Source organism: Bison bison, unplaced genomic scaffold (genome assembly GCF_000754665.1).
Source record: "Bison bison bison isolate TAMUID 2011002044 unplaced genomic scaffold, Bison_UMD1.0 scf7180017858765, whole genome shotgun sequence".
NCBI classification, from domain to species: Eukaryota; Metazoa; Chordata; class Mammalia; order Artiodactyla; family Bovidae; genus Bison; species Bison bison.
In genome coordinates, this window is record NW_011489337.1 from 10396 (window position 1) to 16911 (window position 6516).

Consider the following 6516-nt stretch of genomic DNA (forward strand, 5'->3'; position numbering starts at 1 on the left):
ATTTCCCCTAATCACTAGCCCTTGGCAATCAACATTCTACTCTATGCTTCTCAGCTTTGTTTTAAATTCCACCTAAAACTGAAGTCATATAGTATCGATATTTGTCTTTCTATTTCTGTTTATTTCACTTAGCAAATGCTCTCAAAATCCCTCCATATTGTCAGGAATAACAGGCTTTCCTTTTTTATATTGCTGAATGATATTCATATGTCTTCTTCATCCATATTTCTTTATCCATTCATTAATGGACATTTGAGTTGTTCCTGTGTCCCACCTATTCTACACAATGGTTCAATAAACACTGGAGTATGAATAGCTGTTCAGGTTTTTTATTTCATATAATGGATGTATTTACACAAGTGGGATTCCTGAATCATAATGGTAGTTTTATTTTTGTTTTTGTGAAACTTCTGTAATGTTTTCCTTAGTGGTGTAACACATTTATATTCCCACCATCAGTGTAGGACGGGTCCTTTATCTCTATATTCCACAAACATATATAAACTTTTATATATCCATATAGCCATCCTAACGGGTATGAGATTATATATCATTTTTGTTATGGTTTGCATTTCCCTGATGATTCGTGATGTGAACACTTGAGCACCTTCTTATGCTACTGTTAGCAATTTCTATGCCTTCTTTGGAAAAATACCTATACAAGTTCTTCATCTATTTTTTAAATTGGGTTATCTGATATTTGCTATCAAGTGCTAGAAGTTCCTTATAATTTTAGACATTAACTGCTTATGAGATACATGTTTTGCTAATATTTTTCCCATTCCATAAGTTACCTTTGCATTTCATCATTTCCATTTATGTGAAGAGTTGTCTGGATTAAGTACCTGAAATTAAATACCTGGATTTTAGACTGATGTCAAAATGGGATGAAGCTTAACTAACCTGATAGCTTCTGCCTCCTCCCTCTGGAAGCCCTGAGCTCGCATTATACAAGTCTGACAACATCACTGGACAGACACTGTCAACATAGTCCTGTATGTACATGGAAAAGAGACCAGAAGGTCCTGGGCTTCCATTCATCCCTGCCAAGGCAGCATTCATATAAGTGAAATCATCTTGGACCTTCCTGAAAGCCCAGAAATCACCTGAATAGCAGAAAGTGACTTCAGTCCATGTCACATAAAACAGAACAATTGTTCATCAAGATTCTATCTAAATTCATATATGTTCAGATACAGACCTGTGTATGGTAAATTTTAGCCCTGTGTATAGAAAGATACAGGCCTGTATATGATCAAACATAGTTGTGCATGACAAGATACAGTCCTGTATGTGTAGATGGATACAATCTACGTGTGATCAATAAATACATTTGCATATGCTTATACAAATGCATTCATGTCAGTAGTCAGATACTGATCCATGTGTTTTCAGATCCATATGTTCATATATACATACACACATGCGAATGGACAGAAGCCCACATATCATTAATAATGTACATACATGTGATCATATATCTTACAGGAAGTTAGATAAGATCTAAATGTGTGATGGGACACATATGTGTATGTTTTGGACTCAGGCCTATGAATATTCACATACAGACATGCACCCATGTCTATGGGGTTATTCTGTAATTCATATCAGAGTAAGAGATTAAGCCCTTTCTGACAAGCTCAGCAAAAATATGAATCAAATGTAAATAAGAGAGTTCTCCTTTTAAATAAGAATACCAAAAACCAAGATTAATGTACATTCTATGGAGAGGAATGAAAATTTTTTAATGAAATATCAATCAATCTTTCACAGTATTTTTTTTTTTTTCTGGAAGGGAAAAAGATATCAAAAATGTCATTTCCCTAAAAATAAATGTGTAGAGTCATGACATTCTAAATATATCTTTATGAGATGTTTATAAACTTTTCAAAATGACCTTAAAGGTTATGGAGGGTACGGAGGTAGAGGATAAAGAAATACATCAGAATTTAACCTTCTAGATGGTATAAAACCTGACATACTAAATAGAGAACATTCAAATTAACAATTATGTTGACAGATTATGTCACCTGTTTTGGGGAAAATAGTCATAGATATTTCCACATCATGAATGAAATTCTAGCTCAGTTAATTAATAAAATGCTTTGAAAAGTTATTTTAAAAGAAAGGAGGTTAAAATTCATAGGATCAGTGGAAGCAAATGGATTTTTCAAGAGCGATGTGAGTGATGAAATCAAAAAGTGAAAAAAATAACATATTTATATAAACACACTCATTATTACACATAAATACAAAATAAATATTTATAGCAAATGTCCAAGAACAGTAAATATTTGTAGCAAATATATATATATATATATATATATATATATATGTATGCTGCTGCTGCTGCTAAGTTGCTTCAGTCATGTCAGACTCTGTGCGACCCCATAGACAGCAGCCCCCCAGGCTCCCCAGTCCCTGGGATTCTCCAGGCAAGAATACTGGAGTGGGTTGCCATTTCCTTATCCAATGCATGAAAGTGAAAAGTGAAAAGTGAAAGTGAAGTCGCTCAGTCACGTCCAACTCTTAGCGACCCCATGGACTGCAGCCTACCAGGCTCCTCCATCCATGGGATTTTCCAGGCAAGAGTACTGGAGTGGGGTGCCATTGTCTTCTCCATATATATGTATGTATGTGTGTGTGTGTGTGTGTGTATATATATATATATATTTCATGTGTAAAAAGTGAATCAAGATTTTCCAATAAAAATTCTCACTTCAGTAGATCAAGAATTCAAGTAATTGGCAAGTTTGATAGAGTGAATTTTATGTTTCATATATTGTGTAAGGTACAGAAAACACAAAGATAGTTAAGCAACTTTCCCTGTCTTTAGGGAGCATACAGACCAATCAACATAGACCATGAGCAAATATTTGTATCTCATAACTTGAAATAACTATACAAGTTTAAAGAATAGCTAAGTTTCCATCTTTGACCACTTGAACTGCTATTACACAACACCATGGACTGGATGGCTTAAAACAAACAAAAAAAAGGCATTTGTTTTTCACAGTTAAGGTATTCAGAGGTCCAAGTTTGAGATGCTGGCAGATTTCATGTCTGGTGAGGTTCCCTTCTTAGGTCATACAGAACTATCTCTTGCTGTGTCTGCACATGGTAGTAGGATCAAGTGAGATCTCTGACACCTCTTTTGTAAGGTGTCTAATTCATAAGAGTCTCACCTCCAGGATGTAGTCATTTTCCAAAGGTCCACCACCAAATGCCAACATACCTTAAAGCATTTAACTTTATAATTTGGAGAAGAAAGAAATTTTGTCTTTAGAAACATCCAAAAGGGGAAGAATTAGTTGCACAAAGATCAATTCAAATGCTTGACTTTATTTGGTAAATGCTAAAATATTTGGGAAGATTGAGATAATATAAGAAATTCCCAATTTATAATAATAGTAATAAAAATCAGAATATAAGGTTTATTCAGACAGTGCAAACTGACCAGTGAAAAACAGTCACTAACTACAATAAATTCATAGTATTAACTGTAGCTTAACTCAACACATTGAACATAAATTGATAGTCTCAACAAAGATATTTTACACCCTAAAACAATATATATTTTCATAAGAAAATATAAAATCTTAAAAATGTATTTAAGACAAGATACAGAATTTTAATTAGGAGAGTATGAAAATCTTAAAATTATATTTTGGTCATTGGAACCATTCACCTAATAAATGTTTATGTCATGACCCAGTTATTAAACTTGAGGAGAAATTTAATATAGTTAAATAACCACACATAGCTTTCCTGGAAAAAGCAACTTCTCACTAAAACTAGGTGATCATTTCTTGACTTCCTCACTGCTTTTTTCAGTCCAGAGCTTTCTCATGGCATTTTTCATCTCTCCATTTCTCAGAGTAGAGATTAGAGGGTTCAACATAGGGGCAATTATGGTGTAAAACACTGCTAAAGACTTATCAATGGGTAAAGTGGAAGGAGGTCACACATACATATATACGCACATACATACGCAGGGCACAAAGAAGAGGACCACCACGGTAATGTGGGAGCCACAGGTGGATAAGACTGTGCTTCCCTTCTTGACTAACATTCTTCAGGGAGTGCAGAATGACCCCATAGGGGCTGAGTAAGAGGATAAACATAAGCACACAGACTGTCCCATCATTGGCCAGCAAGCCAGTTTTAACAAGGGGTACATATCACAGATGTAATGGTCAATGATATTGGGGCCACAGAAGGGAAGTTTGCAAACAAAGAGAAGTTGAACTATAGCATGTAAAAAATCAGCAACACAGACCAACAGAAGCAAGAGAACACACACTCGCTGATTCATGATTATCAAATAATGCAAGGGTTTACAGATGGACACATAGCAATCATAGGCCATGACCACCAGGAGTTAAATCTCAGCACCAACAAATAAATAATCCATAAAAAGCTGGGCCATGAAAGCTTAGAAGGAAATGGTTTTCTTCTCATAATGTAAGTTAATAATAATTTTTCTGGTGACTGTAGTAGAATAAACAGCATCCATAAATGATAAGTAATAAAGAAGTACATAGGGGAATCCAAGGTTGGGCTGAATACAACAGTCACGACAATGAGTAGGTTTCCCACCATTGCCACAATGTAGATAAGCAAGAAGATGATAATATTTTCTAACCCTAGACACTGAGTGAGCCCCAAGAGAAAAAACTCAGTTACATTGCTCCTTTGTTCCATAGGAGCAATTGCTCCTTTGTTCTTCTGTATGTCTTATTCCAGAGATCAGGACAGAATTAGCTCTAAATATAATTATTACTAGTGACTTTCTAAAAAATAATGTGTTCACTTATTGACCCAATAGGCAGTATGGTTATGCTTCAGCACTTTAAGATATTATAATATAAGGGTAATTAAAAAATCATTGCTAATCTCAAAAATCATATAGACTAATGGCAAGGCAAGTGATTAAGAAATATAAATGTGAAAAGGACACATTATTAAATAAATGAGTTGTCACAACTAGCTTTCCATTGGAAGCTAATAAAACTGTTTACAGAACTAACATCTTACATAGTAATAAAAGTTGATAAAAGATTTAATAGAAAGTAAAGCAAGATTTATTTCATATTTTCTTTACAGTTAATAAAGGAAGAGAATTTCTCCATTCTAGGGGTAGAAGAACCTTCTTTAACCAATCACTGAAATCCCAAATAGAAACCTTGGACAACTTCAAAATTTTTTAAAGATTTAGGAAAAGATACCAGAACATCAATAGACAAAATTAGTTTGTGTAAACAATTTATATTATTGAGGCTATCCACATAGTTAATATCTATAATAGTAAAAAAACTTTAATAAACTAACTAATAAAGTATAAACAATTACAGATGAATAAAATAACCAACAAATATAGGATGTTGAAACTCATGTATGAACAGAAATATAGGAATTGAAGTAACATCTTGCTTACTACAGTGTTATCTCAGGATCTTGAAAGCCACTCAGTGAAATTTTACAGATGCTGCATCATCTATGTTTTAACAAGCAATGCTCACAGAACATTTATTTATTTATTTTACCAGTTGATATCCTCATCTTTGCTATATTTTTTCATTTTTTAATTTATTTATGTTTAATATAAATTTATTTATTTTAATTGGAGGTTCACATTTAAATTGAACCTACAAAGAGCTTTAGAAATATCGGTCCATTAAAATATCCTCAGATAGATACATTTGAAATTAGTTTCTAGGTGCATGATGTTAGAGAGAAAAATGTATTCTGGATCTTTAAAATGCAACAATATTGGAAAGATAATTTACAGGATAGAATCAGTCTTTACAGATCTTAGTAAACACAAAGGATCCCTAACTTGGTTGATCATGAGAATCATATGGGAGAACTTTTAAAAGACTAAACTGTCACATCCCCAATGTATTCTTTCAAAATGTAAAGCCTAGCTCAGAATCTTACATATAAATACACTTCCTGGGTTACCTGCATGAGGAGAAAGCCACTCAGTCCATGTTCTGTGCTCTGGGGTCTTCTCCCTTGTCCTTCCTACACTGATACCAGATCTGGGAACACAGATAGTAAAAGACAAGCAGCATCACTGGACCTTCCACTAGTTCCACGTGACCAGCTCTTTCTGTGCTTGCAGGAAATCTAATTCACCTCAGTCATTCAGAAAAATACTCCTTTTCAAATTGTCAATACTTTCAAAATGAATATGAATGTCCTGTTACCCAAAGAAATTTGAATCTTGATTGTGAACAGAGACTAAGCAATATTCATTGCTGGCAGAATTTGTCCTATTAAAAACCAAATGTTAAATCAATATTTTGAGTGGAGATAAAGCTTTAAATTATATATGAATTATTCAAATAAGAAAAGTATTATTGTTTTCATACCAATAAAAGTAAATTAGCCTTAAAAACATTTTAATCTCAATCAATTATACTACACTGCCTTCATACAGTATTGCTGAACTTTGGGTTTCCTGAAAGATGGAGAATAATTTCATCCACATACTTAATTATGTTTTTGAGT

General features: G+C 33.5%; 1 pseudogene; it reads right to left on the reverse strand.

Moving 5' to 3' along the window:
- Positions 1–3802: 3802 nt before the first annotated feature.
- On the reverse strand, positions 3803–4704 carry LOC104980295 (annotated as a pseudogene).
- Positions 4705–6516: the final 1812 nt, after the last annotated feature.